This window comes from Panthera pardus, unplaced genomic scaffold, assembly GCF_024362965.1.
Source record: "Panthera pardus isolate Hobbes unplaced genomic scaffold, ASM2436296v1 HiC_scaffold_12, whole genome shotgun sequence".
Classification (NCBI taxonomy): Eukaryota; Metazoa; Chordata; class Mammalia; order Carnivora; family Felidae; genus Panthera; species Panthera pardus.
Window position 1 is genome coordinate 92,492,227 of NW_026526677.1, and position 26,155 is coordinate 92,518,381.

The 26,155-nt window shown below is 46.3% G+C and overlaps 1 long non-coding RNA gene across 1 annotated transcript; it reads right to left on the bottom strand.

Moving 5' to 3' along the window:
* Positions 1 to 366: 366 nt before the first annotated feature.
* On the bottom strand, positions 367 to 25,410 carry LOC109250333 (uncharacterized). The gene is made up of 4 exons (XR_008421259.1): positions 25,211 to 25,410; positions 5,941 to 6,001; positions 1,044 to 1,172; positions 367 to 913 (listed from the first exon to the last, which is right to left on the bottom strand). It is a non-coding gene; the product is annotated as an uncharacterized LOC109250333 (long non-coding RNA).
* Between the last annotated feature and the right edge of the window lie 745 nt (positions 25,411 to 26,155).

Consider the following 26,155-nt stretch of genomic DNA (forward strand, 5'->3'; position numbering starts at 1 on the left):
GGCTGATACTCCCTATGTCCTCCTGTCATGGTCCCTTCATTCCTCAACCCTCCGCAATGTGGCCTCTGTGCCACTTCTCCATTCAACCTGCTCTGCCAGTGACCTGCAAGTTGTCACAGAAAACAGAGAGGTTCCCCACCTGCCTCTGTGGCCTTCCCCCACTTTCTCTCCCATGGTCTCCCATGGCTGTGATTCACCCAGCCCCACCCCCACTCGCCTGCCTGGACAACCTCTGGGAGTCTCCGAACTTGAGCCATCAGTAGGTTCAGAGAATGTGCATAACACCTAAAGCTGCTGATCCCATCTGCCTCGGGCCTTGGCACCTTTGTGCACTTTGAGGCTTCTCTGTCAACCTGCCAGTTGGACACGTTTTCCTGAGCTTTCCACGGACCCTTCCAACTCCTGATGTGCAAAATGGAGCCCATCGCCTGTCTGGGCACCTGGCAGTCGCTCTTGAGTTGTGGGATTAGAAACCAGGCAGCGGGTCAGACAGAGAAGCACAGTGATTGTGCGGGAGGAGGAGATGCGAGGTGAGGAGAGCGGGTGACTTACAGGTGAAATGGCGCAAGGGTGAACCCACCCTGCCTGGTGTTGGGGGGCAGGCGCCGGTGGGCAGGAGAGGAGTGAACAGAGAAACCGGGCGGAGACAGGAGGATGCTTTGCGCTCCTCAGGAGCACGTGTGGAGGGAGAGAGGACCAGAGAGGCCAAGGATGGGAAGGGGGAGCGGACACCTATACTGACAAAGGCAGAACAGTTAGCGAGGCTTCCACTTCTGCGACCGCCCTTTATATTTATTGCAGAAATCTTGATCTTCACAGCAAAAGCTCGAAACCTTCAGGTTCCCGCGAATCAGCTTCCAGGACTTACAGTCATCGGAGCAGTCCAGTTGAGTGTGATTGTAGCCCCATCCATCTGGAAGAGGAGGACGTTCATACTTAGGGTCAGAGAGCGACAGCTGGGGCTCAGAGTAAGTGGACTTTCCCCAGCCAGGCAAGCCCGGCCCCCGGATACCCGCTTCACCTTCCTGGCTAAATACCATTACCTCTGATATTGAAATAGAATATGTCCCTGGTCCTGCATCCTGGGCCTTGCTCCGCCATGCAGTTGCCTTTGCCTGCCTTACATCTGCCCTTCTTAAAAACACTGCAGACCATGCATACTGTGGCTGGAGCTGTGGAGACACAGACACGAGCCCGGGGCTGAGTGGACCGACACCCAGGAGCTCAGGGACACAGCATGACACCAAATACTTCCACACGCAATTTGGGGCGGAAGATATTCCCGCTCGGTTGCTGCCGTTGGATAGTGAAGGAAATGGGGTCTTTGGCATAGTGATCTGGAAAAGCTAGTAAGGCTAAACAGCTTTATGTATACTCTAGCAGTGAATTGTGTGACAGGTGGATTATTTAACACTAAAGCAGTTTAGAAAAAATAACCTTGAACAAAAATATAAGATGTTACCTGCCAGGTGATACAGGAGGCCCTAGGAAGTGAGACATAAGGACGAAAGGCATGGGTTCTAAAGCAGGCAAGTGAAATTTCCAACCTGGCAGCAAACAACAGTAAGAGATTATATCTTTCTTGAATTGTTGTTCCCTAGAAGCCTGGCTGAGCACCCCCCAACCCTGCTCCGGTACCAGCTCTGTACTCATATGCTCATAAAAATCTAAAAGAGGTTACTATGTAAAGGGTCTCCCCTTAGCTGTGGAGCCATGATGCAGAACAAAGCAGAACACATGCATTCAGCCACCCTTGGCCGGGATCTCAGGGGAAATGGATGGGCATAAGGATTACAGTGGCTTGAAGATGAGGAGGCAGATTTTGGTCTCCCAAGATTTCCTAGCTGAGCACCAAAAATCATCCGAAGTACATACCTATCTAAGTGAAAAGAGTACTATGAAAATATTGGCTCTTCATAAGCCATCTAATGACCCCACTGGCTACATCACTGCCCCTAGGCTGTGTCTTTATAGAAAGTCTTGAGCTACCATTGGCTCTTCCATCCCAGCCAGACCCAAAGCCAGAAAGTGACAAGAGCCCTCGGCCCCAGTCAGCCCCAAGGGAGTGACTGCCCCACTCTGAGACCTTGGGAAGGGACCCGAGCTGTTTCCCTGGGAGGAGTCAGAGTAGCGACAGCACGCAGAGACCTTGAACCCTTCATGGGCAGATTATCCCAGAACCTGACCCTTAGCCTCATTCCCTCCCAACCAGGTCAGATCACCATGCCGGCACGGCTCCCCAGCCTACCTGCACATCCTCACCCCCTGCCCAGCCAGCCCAGGGCCTCACCCACTCCCTGGAAGAACACGAAAGGGGAGACCACCAGCAGCAGGAGCAGGAGCACGAACTTGCCCATCTAGTCTGGGATGGTAGGAAGATGCACAGAGTGACCGGAGCAGGGGAGCAATGTGCCCAGGAAGGGCTGGGACAGGCTGCTCTAGCGTGTGCTGAGAGAAGGGTGGAGAATCTGGGCTGAGCTGCTCCCAGGCTGTGGGCAGAAGCTTCCTTTTTCACCCCTACCAGCGGGCGTTCCTCCACCGCCCATGCCCGGAAAACGTTCCCACACTCTAGCCCCATTGGATACTTCCAAGGGGCAAAGGATGGCCCACGTGCCCCTCCTGTTTCCTTGGGACTGTCTCCTACTGAGTGGGGGACATCCCTTGGCCAGACCTGCTGGCCACTCAACAGTCTCTGACCCTTCACTCTCTGGACATCCCACCATGCCCGGTCCAAGACAGGGGCTTCTGATGTGGTCAGGGCTTTGCTAAAAGGCTCCTTTCCTCTAGTCCCATGTCCCCTGTGACCACCTCCCCACCAGTGCCATGGCCCAAGCCAGTCCCCAACCTGGCTGACACCCTGCTCCAGGGCTCAGGATGTGTCCATCATGGGTATGGGCCATACCTTCTGCTTCCCTTCCCCTCCCTATGTCTGCGCTCATCGTTAGGACTGGGGCCCTCTCAAAATTGAACCAGTGTTCACAGCTATAGGGATAGCCATCATAGCAAACATTGCTCATGCAAAACGGCAATGAAGAAGGAGTAGAAAAAGGGGAAACAGGTACAAACTTCCAGTGATACAATAAATAAGTCATGGGGGTGTAACATACAGCATGACTACAGTTAATAATACATTTGTGTATTTGAAAGTTGCTAGGAAAGTAGATCTTAAAACTTCTCATCACACAGAGCCAAAGCATAACAGACTCTTAAAAACTGAGAACAAACTGAGGGTTGATGGGGGGTGGGAGGGTGGGGAGGGTGGGTGATGGGGCACCCATTGAGGCACCAATGGGTGCCACCCATTGAGGAGGGCACCTTTTGAGATGAGCACTGGCTGTTGTATGGAAACCAATTTGACAATAAACTTCATATATTAAAGAAAAATTCTCATCACACAAAGAGAAAACTTTTTGTAACTGTGTAAGGCAATACATGTTGACTAGATTTATTATGGCGGCCATTTCACAGTAAATACAAATATCAAATCATTATGATGTACACCTGTTTCGGGCCAAACTCAGCCTATCAACCAATGTTGTAGTTAGCACGGCCCTTATAACTGCAAAATGCCCTTCAGCAACAACCATCAGGGAACTTTGAAAAAATAAAGGTTTACTACTTACAAGACCTGGAAACTACACAGCGTACCTGGGGCCACACAGTGAGATTGGGAGTAGGGAAGGTGAGCACAAACATGGGTTTGCTTTTGAGGTTGAGCATGGGGCTTAGAGTTTTGTGGGCTCAGTTTTTTGTTTGTTTTTTTTTTAGTTAGTTATTTAGTTAGTTTAGAGAGGGCATGCAGGGAAGGGGAGAGAGAGAAGGAGAGAGAATCCTAAGCAGGCTTCGTGCTGTCAGCGCGGATAGGCTCAATTTTTATTGGTAATTTAAAACATAAAAGCAGAAAGGGCACCTGGGTGGCTCAGTCGGTTAAGCATCTGACTTCCGCTCAGGTCATGATCTCATGGTCTGTGAGCTCAAGCCCCACATCAGGCTCTGTGTTGACAGCTCAGAGCCTGGAGCCTGCTTCGGATTCTGTGTCTCCCTCTCGCTCTCTGCCCCTCCCCTGCTTGCTCTCTCTCTCTCTCTCTCTCTCTCTAAAATAAAGAAACATTAAAAAAATTTAAACCATTTTAAACATAAAAATAGGAGATTGAAATGCAGGGAGAGAAAAAAACCAAGTGGCACAAATAGTCACTTATCAAAATCAACCAAGATCTCTGACACAAAGGAGTCTCAGTTGAGGCAGGAGGCCTGGCTCTTTACCTAGTGTGAGGCTGGCTATGTGTTTATTCCAGATGGCCTTCGTTGAAGGGGATGCCTCCTAGAAATGGACGCTTTGGCAATTAAAGCTTAAGTCAGGCACTTAAAAAAAATATATAATATAATAATGGATGTCAATTACACCTCAATTTTTAAAATAATTTTAAAAGAAAACAGGGAAAACAAATTATAAACCATTTATCAGAGCTGCCAAAGAGCAACTTTGTTCTTCCATAGTATTATTTTACAGAAGATATGCTGTTCTGCACAAACTTGAAGAATGTATTAATGATGCCTAATGTGATATTGGAAAGGGACATGTTCTCACCAGGGGAATCGAGGCAAAGAGAGTGAGAAAAGGAAATAATGATCTGGTCAAATCTCCCTGTGGAAACATATGCTCCTCGAACATCCTGATGGTGCTCCCTAAGGAGAGGACAGTGGGGGACCCTTCACTACGGACTTCTTGTTGTGAGATGCACCTGTTCTATGTAGCTGGTGGGCAATAAACAAACCTTCTTTTAAAGATTTATGGGATGTGGCCCCCCTGGAAAATGTCCCTGACGGCTATGTAATTACAGTGAAATAAAGTAGGGATGGTAAATGACTGAAAAGCCCCACTTGTATATCTGATACCACCCAGGAATCCCAAGTTCAGTCTGCTCCAGCAAAGGCCACGATCACCTCACAGCACAATATACTGCCCTAGATTCCTGGCTGGACCTCCTTCATCTCCTCTCCCAATAAAGCTTCCTAAACACCATCCAGTAACGATTCGACATCAGGTGCACAGGAAGATAATCAGCATTTTACATGGTGGAATTATGCTGGATAGCACATGCACGTCTCTGAATGATATGTTATGGATATTTTCTGGCTTTTCAGGAGAGGAGGCTTAGGAGGTCCATTAGAGATTGACAGCTTGATAGATGTCACATATTAAATTTATCCTGAGCCCATAAGGGCCTCCCTCCATACTCTTAAAGTTGGGAAAGAGCTAATAGTCCTAATTCATGACTTCAGTCCAAGCTTACTTATTAAATTATTTCTTTTACTCACAAAACGCCCCAGTCTAGAGAATAAATCATGCCACCAGCCTACTTACAGGTCCTCAGGCAAAATCTGTCTCCTGGTGCAGACTCTTCCTCCTTTGTAGCATCCAGACAGTGGGTGTCTGGAACCAACACACTTCCAGGCCCACGCCAGTCCCCATCAGACCTTCCAGTCATGTGTGTAGGGCCGACACCCAAGTATGGAGTACCCTGGCCATAGCACAGACTCAGAAATCTGACAGATCTGGGTTTGAAGCCTCATTCTGACACATAGTGGCTGTGAAACCGTGGCAAGTTATTAACCTATAATCCCTCAATTTCCCCATCAGGAAACAGGAAATATGTCATTAGGTTACAGGTTTCATTCTTCATATTTACTTTCTGTGCAGTTATTAACTACAGAGACCGTGTAAGAAAATTTTAATTAAAAAATTGAGACTAGGAAATATCACAAGTTTATAGTTAGTGACAGCTCTCTCTGCCTGTGCAAGCAGAGAACTTCACCCCCCGCACACACACACTGACAAACACATCCCTCCATACACACCTGTGCGCCCCTTCCCCCAACAGCACACAGAGACTCTGGCGGTCTTGCCGAGTCCCTGAACCACCATCTCCCACCACGTACCTCCCCTCTCGTTCCTGTTCCACCCTGGGAACCTGCTGCCACCGTCCAGACCAATGACAAACTGTAGCAGCAAGAAAAGGAATGTTACTTTATAAGGCAATGAACAAGGTGCCCCCACCACTGGCCCTTCATCAATTCCCAAATCACCATGGTGAACATGCATCTTCCTACAACGTGTCTCGTGGGTTTTGTACGGTTTCATCCATTACGCACAAAGTATGGTCTAGTGAAAGAGCTGCCTGTTCTGGAACATTGATTATGAAACTCATATGTATAAACTGCCCGGACCCAGCCCCTAAACCTCTCCTGTCTGGCTTGCCCCACCGACCCCCTAGCATCATCCACCACGGCCACCGCTTCCTTCTCCCCCACCAACACTGGCCACGAATGCACTCCAGCCATTCTTCAGCCGTCACTGCTGAGAAGCCAGGCTATTTCCAGTGCTGTGTGGGCTCGGGGCATGGAGGAATGGGGTAGGTGGTGGGGACGGATATACATCCGGGCCAGAAAGCACTGGGGAAATCAGACTTCGAGGCTTTGTGTCAGTTTCTCAGCTGACATCATTATTAAGTTTCTTTCTGATGTGTCAGGGGCAAGCAGGCAGATGATAAAGTATCCATTACTCACACAGTGATCGGTGGATCGAAGAGCTAGCAGCAAGTTCATACGCTATGCAGTTACTCATAGTTCACACACCGTGGTAACGGAATTCGAACTATGTCATCTAGGGACTGGTGTTATTTAACTAGAGAATGGTAACTGCAATTCAGAAACATTGGACGCAAGCAGAGCAAAGACCCCTGTGTGTGTTTTCTTCACGATTCCCTTTAGTTCATACCCGGTCTTCAGACCCGAACCTCCAACTACCTTCCCAAGGTGAGTCATCACCACCTGCACCCCAACAGCGCCCTACCCCCTAGGACCCTCGCTTCCTCTGCCCTGGTCACACTGCAGAGTGTCCTGGGCACCAGCACCCCACGGACCTGCCTCAGCCCATGGTGGGATGCAGTGAGACAGGAGAGATCACAGGGAACTCGGGGCTCTGAGTGTGTCCGCTTCCCAGCAGACATCATCAGGATATGGTTAAGCGCCATGTTGTAACCGCATTCTCAACAAACACCTTTTCTCTCATGACCTATTCAGAGACCATTCTCCCCAGGCTCCTTTACCTTCCAAAGAAACAAAAAACACTTTCGCCATCCAGGGCTTTACTTCCAGGCCATCTTGCAATAAGGAAATACAACAGAGCCCTGGAGGAGGGGGTCGAGGGTGAGGAGCAATGAACTTCTCAAAAGATACTGATGTAGAAATGCTAATGCCACTGCCCACAGTTGGCCCCTGCCCCCACCAAGGACTGGTATAAGTCTAGCCCCAGGAAAGCTGGTCCTTGGGGCGCAAGCCTGCTCAGGGGACTTCCTTTCAAGAATGATGGAAAAGCTGTTGGTGCGGAGTGTGGCTCTGCTCTGCTTCCTACGTGGTGAGTGCTGGTAGGTGGGGAGTCTTGGCATCTGGTGATCTGAACCAAGCCAGGGATGGCAGTCCAGGAAGGATTACACTGACCATCCAAGGAAGGGTTGCCTCTTGACGGCCATGTGCCACATTTTCAGTGTCTTTTCATAAAATACATTTAAAAAAAATAAAATTAAAGTACAACCAAAAAAAGACTATAATAGAGTGACCAAGTGTCCTTGGTCTGCATGTAGCTATTCATGATCCCAAATCTCCCATCTCCGGCAATGAAATTGTCCCAAATCACACCGCTGTATCTGTGTACCAATCCCAGAAAAGACTGTTTGCACAGCAGCGGTATAGAAACCCCATTCCCTTAGTGGCACAGACATTGCATGACTACAGAATATTGGACAGTCCGATACTGTGTGTTCATGAAGTCACCCCGCAGGGAAAGGAGGCCAAGAGTTCCAGCCAGAATTACTCTCAGAAGTTTCCTTTTAGACAAAGACCTACAGGTGTTTCCCTACCCCAAAGCCTGGGAATCCTGTGCCCCAAACCAGGACCTTTGGCCCACTGGGCAAGAGTGCCCTCACTGTCTCTGCCAGTTCCCTTGATGTTGCCAGGATCAGACTCAAGGGAGCCAGGCTGTTTGACCAGACATGTTGGACACACTGTCCAGTGAGGGACCCACCCCAGTGCCCAGGAGCACAAAGACTGGGGTCCCTTGTCTAATCAGGGCTGAAACATCCAGTTCTTCTGGGTCTGACTCCCCTCTTCCACCACAACCATTCATCTACCCAATTGGCCTTGGGCCAGTCTGCTGATGCGGGACTTGCTAGGTTTCTACCTCTCAGGGGCTCCTTGAGCCTTGGCCAAACAGGAGCACTCGGGCTCCTCCTGCTTCCTTTTATGTCTCTTCCCATCTCTTGGTAGAGTTTTTCAGCCAGCTGCCTTCCAATAGCAGTACGTTGCAATGGTATGTTGAGGGAGGTGTAGGTGGCAGTTACGATAAAAGTAGAGGAAATCATTGTTAATCCTTACTCTGCTATTGCTACCCCAATGCTGTCTTCACCTTCACAGCAAAACCTAATGAAAAGTTTCTTCATTCTCTCTACCGGCCCTCACCAACCTGTCATTCTCCTCTATGCTCAGCCTACCCCTATCAGTGGCCACCCTCTACTCCACTGAAACTGCTCTAGCCAAGCTCACCAATGATGCCATGTGGCCAAATCCAATGGTGACCTCTCTGTCCACATGTCTGGACCCCTCAGTGGCATCTGCCCTTATTGACCACTGCCTCCTTCTTGGAACCCACTCGCCTCTTGGCTGCCGTGATGTCACATCAGCCTTCTGGGGAGAGGAACATAAAGAGTCACAGGCCTTAGAGAGAAGTTCACATGTTTACAGGATTTCTCCTTCGCCAATCATTTCCAAATATTGATTCATCATCATCTCCCCCCATGAAAACTTCACCTCCTGAATTCCCATTTCCTTTCTGCCACCTTCTCTTAAAAGGTATTTAGCCTTCCTTAGAGATATCAGGAATCTCATTTGCCAAGAGAGTGCAATGAAATTGCTGTGAGAGTTTCATGTAACATACTTAGAAAAGGGTCTGACATTTTCTCCCACCTCAGTCCTAAGATTTTTATTAGTTCAGTTTTTTTCTATTTAACTTTATTCCAGGCATAAAAAGGTAGGTCCTCTATTTTTCCTCCCTAACACCCCATCTATCGCAGTCTTATATGTGTTTTCCTCATATATTCCCCTCAGTCCAAACTCAGTCTTTCATATCTGAGCCCACAGTCACTCTCCCTAGACAGATGGTCACCACCTCCACTCCAGACTCCTAAGTGGTCTCACTTCCTCCACTCTTGCCCACAATCAAGTGTCCTGAACCCCAGCGTCCATGTCTCTGCCTCAGATGATGGTAGAAGAAACATTTAGATGGTCTAGTAGGACCAGATGATGCTGGTCTTCAATGCCAAGCTGTGAATTTTCTAGACTACTTAAGAAAAGAGAAGGCTGGGGAAGTCATGAGCTAGACTAGATTTCTGGTTGCAATGTGCAGAGAAGGTTATGATGGACCCAAGCGTCTGAGAGCTGGCAAGGACCTTAGAGGTCATCAGGCCCAACCTCCCCCACCGCCCCTCCAAGTTCCCTGACTGGGGACTTTCAGCCTCTCCTCATACAGAATTCCCCAGGTTTCCAACTCTCCCCAATCCCTATCAGACCCCTGCCGGTGAGTTCAGGCTAGACCAGAGTGGAGCGGGTAGCTAAGGGCACAAGCTCTGTTATCACTGGGCCTGGGTCCAGATCCTGACTCCAGCTCTTACTGGTCTGAAACCCTGGCCAAGTTACTTAATCTCTCTGAAAGTATCTGTTGTCCCACATGGCAAATGGGGACAATAATTGAATTATCTGCAAGGATTTTGCCAGGATTAAATACAATGATGTCTTTTAAGTATTATTATGCGTTACCTGTAGTCTTATTGTCTTATCATTGTTAACTTTGTGTTCCTGCCATACAAGGTCCAGATAAAACTGGGCCTGGGAAAGAGGTGAAGACTGAATGTGACCCTCCCCCAACCTTCTTCCTGTGTCCTTTTATTCTCTAGACAGCCCTACACTTCCCAAGACAAGCAAACACCCACCCCCACAGCCACTCTTTTCCCCCTCACACATGCAGCCTTGCTAGGCCTCAGCCTAAGGGCAAGCCTGGTCCCAGTGTCCTGCTCCCCATCTCATACTCTTTCCTGTCCCAGACGTCCCACTCAGAGAAGCCATTTTTCCAGCCCAGGCCAAAGGGCAAGGCGGAGATGGAGACTGCAAATAGAGGGATAAATAGGGGGCCCAGGCCAGGGGGTCCTCATCAGTTCCCACATTATGCCAGTAGAAATGGCACCCCCTATAGTATCTAGTATCAGTCACAGCAGATCTGCATCAGCCAACCAAATGCACTCTAGTGAAGGAGCTCAGGCAGGGTGGGGCCACCCTCATCCACCATCCCCAGTAGAGCTCCCAAACTTTTCTCTCCAACCTCCCTCCTCACACAGCCATCATGCTGTGCATCACACAGTCATGCCACCATGACTTCCTCAGCCTGGCAACTTGGGGAGTGCTGGTCTGTTCCCTACTCTTGCTCTGCCATAGTCAAGACCCTTTGTGCCGTGTGCCAGGTATGGTTGGATGTGCCGGTGGTTGGGGAGGGCAAGGGGTTGGATAACTAGGAGCAGATGGGTCAGAAATGCTTCCTCGGAGAGAAGCACACAAGACCCTGAAAAATCAGCCTTTGACTCTCTGATTTGGTGTTCCAGCTGACAAGAGCAGCCTCTCCTGCCCTATCTTGGGAAAAAGAAGCGTTCCAAGAGACGTCCTCCCCACCAGCTTTCCGTGGACCTTTCCTCAGATCTCCCTCCCCTGGGGTCACTGTCTGGTACAGATCGAATCCTGCTGCCCATGTCCCTTCACACTTTGAAACTCTCTGCAACTGAAGTTATTTGGAGATGGGCCTTTGGGAGGTAATTAGGTTTAGATGAAGTCAAGAGACTAGAGCCTTCATGATGGGTTTAGCACCCTTAGAAGAGGAGACACCAGAGAGCCTGCAGGTTGTCTACTTGGATAAATTCAGGTCCCAAGGCCACAGACAAGCTGCTGGGACTGGTAGTAGCTGTGCTTTGTGTGCTGAGGAAGTGCTCAGTGCTGGAAGCAGGAGTGTGGGTTCCTCTCCAGCCCCAGCCACCTCCACCAGGGAAGTTATCTGAAGGGATTTTGGAGGGTCTACTGGTCTGCTAGGGCCACCACAGCAAAATATCACAGACTGGGTGTGTTAAATCACAGACATTTGTTTCTCACAGTTCTGGAGGCTGGAAGTCCAAGATCAAAGTGTCAGCAGGGCTGGTTTCTGGTGACAGCCTCTTCTCCTGGCTTGTAGATGACAGAGTTCCTGCTCTGTCCTCACATGGGCTTTTCTCTATGTGCACGAGAGAGAGAGAGAGAGAGAGAAAGAGAGAGATCTGGTGTTTCTTCCTTTTAAAGGACACCAGTCCTATCAGATTAGAGTCCTAACCTTATCACCTCATTTAACCTAATTTACCTCCCTAAAGGCTCTATCTCCAAAATACAGTCACATTGGGGGTTAGGGCTTCAACACATGACTTTTGAGGAAACACAATTCATCCCATAATGGAGGGATTGCTGAAGTTTAGGGAGCAAGGGTGGTTTGGTTGCCTCAGTCCCCCCAGACGTTCACAATAGAGTCAAGGCCTAAAGTCGTACATGTGAAGTCATATGGTCCTTGGCCACCTACGAGAGAGTCACCATTCAAAAATCACATGCTGCTGGATATCCCTCTCTTTAGGGGGTACATTTGTATATAAAATACACAGATACCATATTTGAAAAAAGATGTGAAGGCTTTTACACCAAAATGTTAATAATGAGTATCTCTGGGTGATGTAATTATGGGTGGTTTTTATTTTTCTCTTTGTGCCAAGAAAATCCATTTCACAACAAAATGTGAAGGCCCCCTGTGGGTCCCGTCTCCATCATACCTGGCCCCTTCCTTGGCTGTCTTGTGTAGGGCCAGCTCCAACTTGATTCAGGCTGATTCACACTTGGAAAAGTGGGCCCGCTTGCAGCTGCCCTTTGTGTTTGTGATGATTAGATTCTTAGAGTCGTGTTAAATACAAAGACTCAGTCTAAGCTACCACACCTACCTCCACAGCATCCTAACCTCTCCCTCATCCCTTCTTACATTTCTAGGTCCTATTTTGAAGAAAGATGGGCACTCGAGCTTAACATTCTGAGGGACAAAACAGAGGTCGTTATCCACTTTTTTCTACAAATACTACTTTTTAAGCAACTTAAAAATCACATACATATTCAGTGATGAAAAGAAATGAGTTATCAAGCCATGAAAAGATGTGGACAAAAGTTATGTGCATAGTATTAAGCGAAAGAAGCCAGCCTGAAAGGACTACATACTGTGTGATTCCAACTACATGACATTCTGGAAAAGGCAAAACCACGGAGGCAATACAAAGATCCATGGTTTGGGGGAAAAGGGGAGGGTGCTGAATAGGCAAAGCACAGAGGCTTTTTAGGGCAGTGAAGATATTCTGATGATATCATAATGATGGATAGATGTCATTATACATTTGTCCAAACCCATAGAATGTACAATCCCAAGAGTGAACATAAGCTATAGACTTTGGGTGTTAATGATGTGTCAACGTAGGTTCATCAATTATAACAAATGCACCACTTTAGTGGGAGATGCTGATAACAGGGGAGGCTGGGGTGGAAGGGGTGGCAGGGAGAAAAGTGAGCTCTCTTGTGTCTCCCTGCCAATTTTGTTGCAAACCTGAAACTGCTCTAAAGAAATAAAGTCTTTTTAAAAAATCACATACAAAAATCTCAATTGACAGCTCATTAGGGTTTTTATAATTAAGGAAATAAAAAACTTCCATAGTTTTTGTACTCTACATAGGGAAGGTAAAATATATTTCATAAGTTAAAACAAGTATTAATAATAGTCTTCATTTGCACATCATGGCCAGCTAAGGGAAAAAGAAAAACGGTGGGATCCAGAGAGAGAAAGAGAAAAAAGAAAAGGAAGAAAGAAAAAAAAAAGTGAAAAAATCAACAAGAAAAAGATGCAAATAAAAAAAAGCAAAGAAAACAAAACCCAAAACCAAAGGGATACGATGAAAGAAATAAAAAGATCAAGAGTTCCCTAGTTCTATTTTGCTTGAAAGAGTCTTTCTTTGTTCATCCACAAGCTAAAATCTTTCTCATCCTGTAACACAATGAACCCCAATCCTATATCCCTTCTAAGGACTATCCATTCTGTCAGTCCTTCCACAAGCTTTCTGAAGGAGTTGGCCCTACTCAAACTTTTTACTCCTTAATCCACTGGATTCCAGCGCCTACCATGGTCACCAGTGATCTCCAATCACCAGATTCAACTTATTCTTGTCTGTCCCTATCTCACATCCATTCGAAGGGTTTTTTTCACCTTCTCTGCTCCTTGGAGTTCTTGTCCGTTGGAATCTGTAAGACTACCCCTTCCTGAGGCTTCTCCCCGCTTCCTGACCATTATCTCTCACTCTGTCTCAGTCTTCTTCACATGTCCCATTAACTCTGACATATTCTGGCATTTTTTTCTCAGTGTATTTCTTCCACAGCTTTTCTCAGAGAACTCACAAAAAAATTAATCTCATTACTTCTCATAGTAATAGCCATCAGATGCTGTTGGGATGCATTTAACCATCTACTGTACAGGTTGATGGTCCTGAGTCTTTTATCCATGGTCCTGACATCTCTGTGGATCCTCAGATCTCTCTATTCAGCTTCTTGGTGCCATTACTGCCTGGGTTTTCCTCTGGCACATCATATTCATCAAGCCCTGTAGGGAACTCATCGTCCTCCCATGCAAACGACATCTCCCCCCCACCGCCGCCCCCCCTCTAAATTCCCAGTCTAAATGTCTCCAGTTACATCCAAACCAGAAATCTAAGAGTTTGGTCTGTCCACTCCCACCACCCCCATCCAATCTATCAGCAAGACTTTACCTGCTAAACATTTTGTGAATCTGCTATCATTTTTCCATATCTACTAAAACAGTTCTAATAGCTTGGCACACAAAGTAACTGATGGCCTTGCACCTACTTCCACTCCGGACTCGTCTCCCACCCTTTCTTGCTCTTTACCTTATCCTCAAGTATTTCTTTTTTTTTCTTTTTTTTCATGTTTATTCATTTTTTGAGAGAGACGGAACAGGAGCAGGGGAGGGACAGAGAGAGAAGGAGACACAGAATCCAAACAGGCTCCAGACTCTGAGCTGTCTGCACAGAGCCCGACGTGGGGCTCGAATTCACAAACCCGTGAGATCACGACCTGAGCCAAAGTCAGACGCTTAACCTACTGAGCCACCCAGGCACCCCTTATCCTCAAGTAATTCTGAACAGCTTGTGATTGCCCACCTTGCCCACCTCCTGGTCTTTGGCCTTTCAGTATCTTTTTTTTTTTTTTCTAGAATGTTTGCCCTCCACTCTTTCCTTCAGCTGGCTCTAAATAATCTTCAGACAATTCACTCAGTGATTGTCTCTTACAAACCTAGAACCCGTAGACTAGCCTGGGTGCTCCTGATCTGTGCTCCCATAGATAGCATCCCATGCTTACCTTTCTCCGGACAAAAGCTACAGTGTAATGAAATGGGTTGCGTCAGACTTCCTAACTGAAAGTAAGGAATGTGTCTTCTGGCTCTCAGAGTGTCCAGCACTCACAGGATACCTGGCAGTAAATATCCAGGAAGGTATGGAGGGAAATTGTGAGGTCTTCATTCAGCCCCAGACACAGCGTGGACACCTCTTACAGATTGTCCTTTTGGAAGGGATTCTTACCCTTTGGAAATGTCTATTGAATGAAAAGCTGATCTTTACAGCTCATCATCCAAACCATTCCTCTCCTTTGCAAGTATTAACCTAAAATGAAACACTAAAATAAGATTCAGACCTCTATGAGACAGCATCAGTGACGAAGGAAATAACATCCTGGCAAAGTCAAGGGATGAATCTGGAACCAGGTTTGGATATCTTCATGCTTCTCTTAAAGAAGAAATGAAACGTGCATGCTAGTAACTATAGTGGACTCTTCTGTGATTTTTGTTATATTTAATTTTCGGAGGGAGGGTGGACAGTTAAAAGCCAGCAATCGAATTGATTTGTTGGCTATTTCCTACGTCCCTTGGTAATCCCAAAGAAAGCCCAGGTCAGGTGACTCCAGGCCCTTCACAAGCCCTTTGAATGGCACGAGGGCTCGAAATGTCACTACACCACCAAGGAGATAAGCATGATTTCCCACAGTTAGGGTGAGTCGGTGTGCTTTATTCTGTGTTTTTTCTTTCTGCTCTTCTCACCGACCCAGCTATGCAAACAGCTCCTATCTCTTAGTTACAAGATCCCGTGTTCACAACTCCTTCAGATAAAAACGTGCTGGAAACGTACGAAAAATTAATTCATTTGGGCGAATAGCTCTATTTAACACTCTCTAATTTGTCTTTCCACATGCCTAGAAAACTATCTCACTTGCTAATCCAATGTGATCTCTCTGCCCATCCTCTAATCAAATTGTCCGTAACCGTCAAACCCAGTGTCTATTGAATAGCTGAGAGGTACTGATGAGCAATTTTCTTTTATTTCAGTCCATTCACCACTTTTTCATGCTCCCATTTATTATTTTTACAAGTCCGGTAATGTGTTAATCATTTCACATGCATTACAAGTAATTGCCCTGCCCCCAGAGCTCCCTTAGATCTTTAAATCTTTAAATCTTTATTCACAGGGCACCTGAGTGTCTCAGTCAGTTAAGCTTCCGACTACAGCTCAGATCATGATCTTACAGTTCCTGAGCCTCACCTCGGGCTCTGTGCTAACAGAGCCTGGAGACTGCTTCAGATTCTGTCTCTGTCTCTGTCTCTGTCCCTCCTCTGTTCATTCTGTCTCTCTCTCTCTCTCTCTCTCTCTCTCAAAAGCAAATAAACAATAAAAAAACCACATTATTTTCTTGGGGATGTTTAACTTAAAAATTGCAACACCCATTCCTTCCCCCAGAACTCTTTATCCTTTCCCCCAGATATTTTTTCCAAAATTGCCTTTTATTATTAACTTATTTACCGTCTCTCTCTTCTGATTATGATATACCTTCCACGAAGGCAAGGTTTTTGTTTTGTTTTGGTGCCTGTTTTCTGCTTGAGCTTTTTGAGAGGTCATTTCTTTTTCATTTCTGAATCCCTGGCACCGAAAATAGCACCTGGGATGCAGTACTCAGTATTTGTGGAATCAGTGAAGACTAGCCATAGTCACAGGAAGTTCACAGAGGAGATAAGTGAAGGTCAGAGGTAATAAATAATTTGCCAAACAGGCACTGGAGCCAGAGATAGACCCAGGTCTCTATGTCACTAGAGCCACTACATACACTTCCTCTGTTCCCTGTGTCCCCTACAACCTCATGTTTGTCTTTTCACTGCCTCTTTTTCCATTTCCATTTCTGTTCTTCACCTTTCTACTTCCATATTTCTCTTTACCTTTTCAGTTTTTTACCCCTCTGAATTCTGCTTCTCCTGATTTCCTCTGTTTGAACCAGACGAATGCCGAATTTGTCCCCATTAAATACAAATACAAAAGACTGATTTCTGGGATTCCTGGGTGGTTGAGTTGGCTAAACGTACGACTCTTTTTTTTTTTTTTAAGTTTTTATTTATTATTTATTTTTTGAGAGATAGAGAGACAGAGTGTGAGCAGGAGAGGGGCAGAGAGAGAGAGGGAGACACAGAATCTGAAGCAGGCTCCAGGCTCCATGCTGTCAGCACAGAGCCCAGTGTGGGGCTTGAACTCACGAGCTGTAAGATCATGACCCAAGCTGAAGTCAGAGGCATAACCCACTGAGTCACTTAGGCGCCCCCAATGTGCAACTCTTGCTTTAGGTTCAGGTCATGATCTCAGAGTTCATGAGATCAAGCCCCACATCTGGCTCTGTGCTGACAGCAATGAGGAGCTTGCTTGGGATTCTCTCTCTCCCTCTTTCTCTGCCCCTCCCCCCATCTCAAAATAAATAATCTTTTTTTTTTTTTTAAATACTGGTTTCTATGTAAGTTTTACAGGGGTTTTTAACAGAATAATAATCAGTTTACATTTGCCTAATGTCTCATTAAACAGCCATACCAACATTGATTTAACATCTCCCCTGTTGTCGGACATTTAGATTGTTTCCAAATTTTTGTTGATAAAAGGCACATGGGTGGTTCAGTGGTAGGATTCTCACCTGCCAAATTTTTGTTGATAAAAGATATGTTATAATAGACTTCTGCATATGTTTTTTTTCTTTTTACCTATTTATTTTTTCTAGTTTTTTGGGGTTTTTTTTTAAATTTTTAATGTTTATTTAGTTTTGAGAGAGAAAGAAAAACAGTGTGAGTGGGGGAGGGGCAGAGAGAGGGGGAGACACAGAATCAGACTCCAGGCTCCCAGCTGTCAGCACAGAGCCCGACGAGGGGCTCAAACTCACAAAGCATGAGATCATGACCTGAGCTGAAGTCAGACGCTCAACCCACTGAACCACCCAGGCACCTCTGTATTTATCTGTTTTAAACAGATGACAAAGATCATACATGCACATGATTTAAAAATCATGCTGAGAGGGAGACGTCAATACCATGGGTGTGTAAGACCGTCCTCCTTTTTATCCCACTTTTTAAACAGTGATTAGAGATCTATTCTCAAGCAAAAGCACCTTTGTGGGCGTTGTGGGATCTACTACAATATGTCAAGGGCCCCAGGAGGAGTCTCATCCACCTGTGCATCTGGTAATAAGCAGACAGACCTCAATACAGGCTACAGAACCCCCAGAGCCAGCGAATCAGCACGGACTCCTTTTGCCATGGTCAGGGGGGAAAACCTGGAAAGTGCTGACCTGGGAAGATCAGCATGAGAGAATTCGCAGAGGTTCAGCCCTCCTTGGGAGAGGTTCTGGCACCTCACTACATTCAAAACACCTAATTAACTAAAATATGAGTTTGGTTGCAGCAGAGGCAACAGTGAGAAACTTGCCCAATATCGCCCTTCCCCTCTCAAGGCGACACTGCACGGGGCTGATCTATCCCTTCCCATGGGGATAAGGGGGCCAGTGGGTGAATGCCTGGCTACCCCAGTTGTGCAGGACCCAGCTGAAGAAACCCGTGTCTCTTCACCAGCACCCAGAACACTGAGGTGGGACCTCCATGACTGGGGGGTGGGAGGATACTGGGAAGGAGTCAGGAATTTCAAAAAACAAAGGGATTGCACTCAGTAGGAAGTCTGCTCACCGTCCACAAGCTTCTGTGCCTACTATACCTGGAGATCTCTTTATTCAGTCCAAGGGCCCCGCCAATTCCCCCGGTGCTAAACCCACACCTCCCTCCACTCTGCTGCCAGTGCCTGGTACCCACTCCTGTGCACTCCAGGAGATGGGGAGACCGCTTAGAAAATGGGCTTTGGTCGAAGGGTAAAGAAGAAACCGCAAACAGGAGCTATAGCGCCACCTTGTGGAACCCAAAAGAGAAGTTTCCAGCAGCCAACCTGACGAGTTGTAAGAACCAGAGAAGACACAAAAGCTTAGGAATTCTGCACAAGAGCGAGCAAGAAGGGTGGACAAGTACCAAAACAAAGACAGAAAAATCCATATAATAACAGCATCATGCAGGACACAGCATCTGAAGGTCACTAACAAAGATTTAAGGCGATGTCTGCTGCTTCAAATATGAAAGTAACAATACAGAGCTACCAGGAACAGGAAAAATCAAGGAAATGTGCCATCACAAAATTAAATAATAATTCTCCAGTAACAGAGCTCAAATGCATGAAATTTTGTGATCTAATAGTTCAAAATTGTTGTTTTGAAGAAACCCAACAAGTTTGAAACTCAGAAAGACAATTCAGTGAAATGTCAAAAAATACATGATCAAAATGAGATTTTTTTTTACCAAAGAGATAGAAATCATTAAAAAAAAAAATCAAACATCCTGGAGCCAAAGAATACATGAATAAAATAAGACAGGTCACAGAGAGCACTTGCAGTGAGTGGAGCAAACAGAAAACAGAAGAAGTTAAAGAGTAAGAATTTTGAAATAACCCAATTAGAGGCAAACAAAGAAAAAAAGAATAAGGGACGCCTGGGTGGCTCAGTTGGTTGGGTGACTGACACTTGACTTTGGCTCAGGTCCTGATCACAGGGTCGTGAGATTGAGCCTCGCGTCAAGGTCTGTGATGAGTGTGGAGTCTGCTTGGGATTCTCTCTCTCTCCCTTTGCTCCCTCTCCTGCTCACGTTCTCTCTCTCTTCCTCTCTAAAATAAAAAAAAATAAAAAATAAAATAAAAAGCAAAATTATTTCTGCCAATATGGAAAGCAGTATGGAGGTCCTTCAAACAATTAAAAATAGAACTACCATATGATCCAGCAATCCCACCTCTGGATATATACCAAAGGAAATGAAAATAGGAGCACAAAGAGATATCTGTACTCCTGTGTTCATTGCAGCACTATTCACAATAGCCAAGATATGGAAACAAGAATCATTCAACAGATTAAAAATGGAAAGCACAAGGGAATAGTATACAGCCAAGAGAAAGAGAGTAACCCTGCCATTTGCAACAACATAGATAGATTTTGGGGGCATCAATATTTCAAGTTTTTTGTGTATCCTTCAAAAAGTATTCTGTGTATTTACTAACAGATAGGCTTACATATTCCACTTTTTTATACAAATGGTATGGCTATAGACTGAATGGTGCCCCCCCCCCCGACAAAGTTCATACATTGAAACCCTAATTCCTAATACCTCAGCATGTATTTGGTGATACAGCCGTGAAAGAGGTGATTAAGTTAGAAGTAAGACCTAATCCACACTGACGGGTGTCCTTATAAAGAGAGGAAATTTGGACACAAGGAGACTCCGGGAGTGCCCATACAGAGTAAAGACCGTGTGAGGACACAGCGAAAGGACAACCATCCACAAGTCACGGAGAGAGGCCTCAGAAGACACCAGACTCACCGCCATCTTGATTTGGGACTTCTAGTCTCCAGATCTGTGAAAAAAAATTCCTGTGGCTTAGGCCACCCAGTTTGTGGCATTTGGTTCCAGCAGACCAATACAGATTTTGGTAACTGAGGGTCCAGTGCTATTGTGACAAATATCTCAAAGTGTGGAATCAGCTTTTGAACCAAGCAATGGGTGGTGGCTGGAGGAGTTCTGAGGTGCATGTTAGAAGTTTAGATTGTCGGGGCGCCTGGGTGGCGCAGTCGGTTGAGCGTCTGACTTCAGCTCAGGTCACGATCTCACGGTTTGTGAGTTCGAGCCCCACGTCGGGCTCTGTACTGACAACTCAGAGCCTGGAGCCTGCTTTGGGTTCTGTGTCTCCCTCTCTCTCTGCTCCTCCCTTGCTCACTCTCTGTCTCTCTCTCTCCTTCAAAAATAAACATTTTTTAAAAAAGAAGAAGTTTAGATTGTCTTGAAAAGACCATTGGTAGAAATATGGATGTTGAAGGTGATTCCGAGGAAGCCTCAGATGGAAACGAGGAACGTGTTATTGGAAACTGGAGGAAAGGTAATCCTTACTATAAAATGGCAAAGAATTTGACTGACTTGTGTTTTAGTGTTTTGGGCGATGGCCCTGGATTTTAGCTGAGCAGATATCTAAGCAAAGTGTTAAAGGCATGGCCTGATTTCTCCTTGGTGCTAAGAGTAAAATGTGAGAGGGGGAGATAGACACCCTTTTGTCTGTATCCTCCTCTTCACGTTAGCCAGGATTCAGCTTCACACCAGACCAATATCTCCAGAGCATGGGCCCGATCAATACCAGATTAGCATTTAGAACCGAAAGATAGAGCCAGCTAGCTACTCATCTCCCTAGGTATATCACTTTGTCTTACCCACTCATTCAAAATCTACCTTGTCATTTCTGCGGATCACATTAGTCTTCAATACCTGGGGCTGTACATGGGTTTGCCATCAACCTCCATCCAACGTTTTCAAAAATTGAGTAAGAAGATCAAGCCTCGCCCTAATATCTGGATCTTTTTTTATTTTTAGCATCTCGGGATGCTATTCTTTTTTTCTTTTTTTTAAGTTTATTTATTTATTTTGAGAGAGAGAGAGAGAGAGAGGGAGAGAGAGAGGATCCCAAGCACAGAGCCTGACACGGGGCTCAATCTCATTAAGTATGAGATCATGACCTGAGCCAAAATCAAGAGTCAGACACTTAACTGACTGAGCCATCCAGGTGCCCCCCTAATATCTAGATCTATTTTGTGCAGCGCTCCACTGGTTAAATTCAGGGAGCCTTCCCCTCATCGACCACCACTAGGAAAGGTGCTTGCTCCACACGTTCTCACTAGACCTCAGTGGAGGGAGAGGTTAGACGTGGGCCAATGAACAGATGAGGATCCTCCTGTGTGCTTGGCTTGAGCCATCAAATAACAGAAACCCGTTTCTGTCACTGACTCTCAGGCTGCTTCTAAACCCCCTACTTCCTCTTCCTCCTCATACTAAGCACATTTTACCTGCTGATGTTTCTCTCCGTCCTAAATACCAGGGTTTTCAGTGTGATTTTTAGGAAAGGAAGAATCTGGAATGGATACAAAGCAATTGATTGAAGGGCTGAGCTGAGTTGGATTTCTCCCAAAAAGAGAAACGAGTATGGAAGACAATGTGTAGTGTCATGAACTCTGGGTCTGGAGTTCTCTCTTGTCCAGCAAAAGAGCAGGACGCCGGATTAAAAATCGAGAGAGGACGGCAATCAAAAAGAATGAAATCTTGCCATTTGCAACTACGTGGATGGAACTAGAGGGTATATGCTAAGCGAAATTAGTCAGAGAAAAACAAATATCATATGACTTCACTCATGAGGACTTTAAGATACAAAACAGATGAACATATGGGAAGGGAAGCAAGAATAGTATAAAAACAAGGAGGGGACAAATCATAAGAGACTCTTAAATATGGAGAACAAACTGAGAGTTACTGGAGGGGTTCTGGGAAGGGGAATGGTCTAAATGGGTAAGGGGTATTAAGGAACCTACTCCTGAAATCATTGTTGCACTATATGCTAACTTGGATGTAAATTTAAAAATTAATTAATTTTTTAAAAAAAGAAAGAAAAGAAAGAAAACCTACAGGGGCACCTAGCTGGCTCAGTTGGTAGAGTATGCAACTCTTGGTCTCAGGGTTGTAAGTTCAAGCCCTATGTTGGGTATACAGATTACTTAAAAATAAAAATCTTGAAGAGAAAAAGAAAAACTACAGTGATGGGCAGCGAGTAGTATATAAAATTGTTGAATCGTTATATTGTACACCTGAAACTAATTTAACACTGTATGTTAATTATACTTGAATCTTTAAAAATTAATTAATTAATTTAAGAACATTTTTTAAATAACAAAAAAATGCAAGAGAGATTAATGTCCGGAGGAGGTAAGAGCCCCGAGTAAGGGTCCTTGCTCTGTTTTTATTAGGATCAGAAGGCTTACAAACGTGATGGGTGATGGGCATGCACAGAGAGACAATGAAACCGTGAACATTAATTCATGGGCATGGGGAAAAGGGGGTTTTGGAGATATGAGGTGTTAGGGATTTGGGTCAATACAAAACAAGATTCTGGTGCTGGGTAGAAGGTTGTTTACAGCAAACAGTCCCCACCTCTGTTTACCTAAACTGGCCTAGGGGACAAGTAAGACTGAGCATTCTACCTCAGGGTCAACAAGGCATCTTTCTTTTGCTAATTAGCTACCCTCTGGGCAACATCACTCCTCCCCAGCCCCCTCAGCAGTCTATAGCCCTATTTATACCTGTTTACCTAATTTGGACCCAATTTGGTGCTTCCTTCCTGTGAAGCAGCTTTCTGCTGTTGTCCTATACTTTTGTCCTATACTGGAGGCCTTTGCCCTGTTTACCTAATCTTATTTACCTAATCTTGTTTACCCAAACCTGGGTGTGTTCATCCTATGGCTTTCTAATTCTTTATGCCTTGTTAACCCACCCTGGTGCAAGGCTCAGGGAATTCCTACCCTTATTCCCCACAATGTAGTAGACGGTGTGGCAGAGGTTATGGATTAAGCCTCTGATGGTCCTCAGCTGTCTCTAGTCATTGGTGTGGGTGCCACAATGGCAGACAAAGTTTTCAGTCCCAACCATTCTTCTTTCCCTTCCTGTGCCTTACCTGGTACTAACTCAGAGGAAATTGACAGAAGAGGAACAAGAAAAGGAGGCACTAGAAGCAGATAAGCCATGTGTTAGGCGGAAAGTAGAAACATTGATGGAAGGATTTGCCTCAGACCTACATGCAACACCCTGGCCTTTGACTTTCCAACATGGAGGAACAGCCAAAGTGTAGTGCAGAGAAGGAACACCTCAACATAAGGTAACCAAAGAGGGAAGACTAATTCTGCACCACCACCACCCCACTGTGCTGGCTTTTTGCTACTTTTCCCAGGCTCTAGAGATATTAAGGACACTGTGACATACTAGAAAGTTCTTGAACTCAGGCTCAGTACCACATTGCCACATCTTGGATCTCAGGAAGGATATTTAACCTTCTCTGGCCATCAATTCTTTTTTGCCTCAGAGGTGGGGGGATTGGCCATGATCAAGCATGTGAAGAGCCTGCCACAGTGCCCAGCAGTTGGTGTGTGTGAGTAGTTAGTAATAAATATTAGTACCCTCACTCATCCTGTGCTTTGAGAATTCAGGGCTCAGCAGACACGCTCCCTGACCACCTTCAGCCCTGCCAGACCCCTGTCCTGCCTATGAGCACAACCAGCACCTATGCCACGCTGTCCAGGTCTCCAAAGCTTTTGTTCTCTTTATGTGTCTAGATGAATTAGCATGTCCCTCGAGGATAAGAATCTGCCCCCAAAAGATCTACCCAGACTTGAGAGGCTGAGGGCTCAATAGCACTTGGTTAGGGTTGTTGTAGCGACAGAAAGAACCATCCCTGGGCTCCCGGTGAGCCCCCTCCCCACCTGTACAAACCCCACCCAGCAGCTTGACAGCAACAGCATGAAGAAAAAAATAGGTAAATTGGACTTCATCAAAATTAAAGACTGTTTGCTTTCAAGGACACTCTCAAGAAGGTGTAAGCCAAAGATGAGAGAAAATGTTTGCCAATTATACACCTGAGAAGAACGTAGCATCCAGAGTGTGTATACATATACATATATATACCATAAAATATTTTCATTACTTACTATAATAAACATGTAAAGAATACTTACTTCTGAACAATAAAAAAAATCCACTTCAAAATCAGGCAAAACACTTTTGAACGGGCGCTTCTCCAAAAAAGACACATAAATGCATAAAAGTCCAAATAAAAGATGCTGAGCAACGTTAGTCATCGGGGATTCGAGTCAATAACACAACGAGATAGCAAGTTTACACGAGCCACAGGGACTAAAATAAACAGATGGGCAATTACATATGTTGGTGAGAAGACAGAGAAATTGGAACCCTCGTTCATGGTTGGTGGGAACATAAAATGGTGCGGCCACAAGTTCAACAATGAAGTACCACGTGACCGCGCAATTCGGGTCCCAGGCACATACCTGAGAGAGCTGAAAACAAGCCTGTGCAAACTCCCGCACACAGGTGTTGATGGCAGCACAATGCATAAAAGCCAAAGAGTAGGAAAAAACAAGATGGCTGTCAACTGAGGCATGACTAAGCAGAGTGTGCATATCCCTACAGTGGATACTAATCGGCAGTGCAGGGAAAAGAGGTCCTGATACACGCGACCACACGAACGAACCTTGGAAAGAGCTTGCTAAGTGAAAGAAGCCAGATTCAAGGCGACAACATTGCCTGATGTCATTTACTGAAATGTCCAGAGGAGGCAGATCCATAGAAAAGGAAAGTGGATTAGTGGCGGCCAAGGCCTGGGTGTAGGTGGTTAAGGGCAGTGACAGCTAATGGACACAGGATGTCTGCGGTGATGAAAATGTCCTGGGTTAGGTAGTGGCCGTGGTTGCCCGGCTGAGAGAGCACACAGGAACCCACGGATCTGTACACAGTGAAAGAGTGAACCATATGATGCATTAATAATATCCCAATGAAAAAGGAAGGAAGGGAGGGCAGAAGGAACTAAGGAAAGAAGGAAAGGAGGAAATAGACAGAGAAAGATGGGAGAAGTGGGGGAGAAAAGGAAGCCCAGGGTTTAAGTCCCATCAGAGGTAGGAGAGGAGGAGATCAGGCTGAGGGAAAGAAAGGGCATCATGAATGCAGGACCTGGACGGGCTCAGGAGGGGCTGTTGCCCTGTTTCCCGGCGAGTCAGGGGAGACCCTGTGCTGTCCGAACCAGGCGGTCCCGCTGTCTGTGCTCCTGACCGTCTTCAAAACCAGAGCCTCTGCCCCCAGCCCTCTTCCACCCGGAGAACAGTGATGTCACTGACACTGAGGAGCACGGGTCACAAGGCAGAGAGCAGCTTAATGGTTCACTTCCCTGCTGGAGAGACGGAGAAGACATCACGAGGTCGGAACAGGGATGCGTGCTGGTCAAGGTGCAGCACGTCCGCGCCCAGCAGGACTCCTCCCAGCAGATCGTGGCATAGGAGAGGGTTGTGTGTCTGCTTTGCCAGCAGACTTGTGCGTTCAAAACACCAACTCCCTGTCCCGAGTCACACTGCTTGTCAGAGACATCGCTTGTCACCTCCATTAACTCCTGGAGGGTGCCAACAGGGGGTCCCCAGCACTGCCCTGCTTCCAGGTGGTTGGCAAACACCTGCACCTGCCCTACCAAGGTGATGTCACAGAGAGGACTGAGCCAGCTGGCCCCTTCCCTCCCCTTCCAGAAACATTCGCAGAAATTCAGAAACCGGACTTCTGCACTAAACAGACCATGAACAATCATGTGACCAGTGTGCAGTGAAAATAAGATCCCTGCTGGCTCGGCACCGGGAACCAGGTGGACCTGCGGCTTGCTCCCCGCTTTCCCTTTCCCCAGGGAGGGCCCAGTTCTCACTGCGTCGGGGGCTCTCAAAGGATTGTAAGTTCCTTGCCCTTCACCTTATTACCCAGCAAGCACGTGGAGCTCCCGGCCCCTTCTCAGACCTGGCTCTCAATCTCCTGCTGAAAGATGCATGAGGGAAGCAGGATGGGGGTGCCATAGGGACTGGGGTTCTGGAGGGTTCTGGAGGGAAAGTGCCCAGGTCTAATCCCGGGGCTGCCATGCATTAGCTG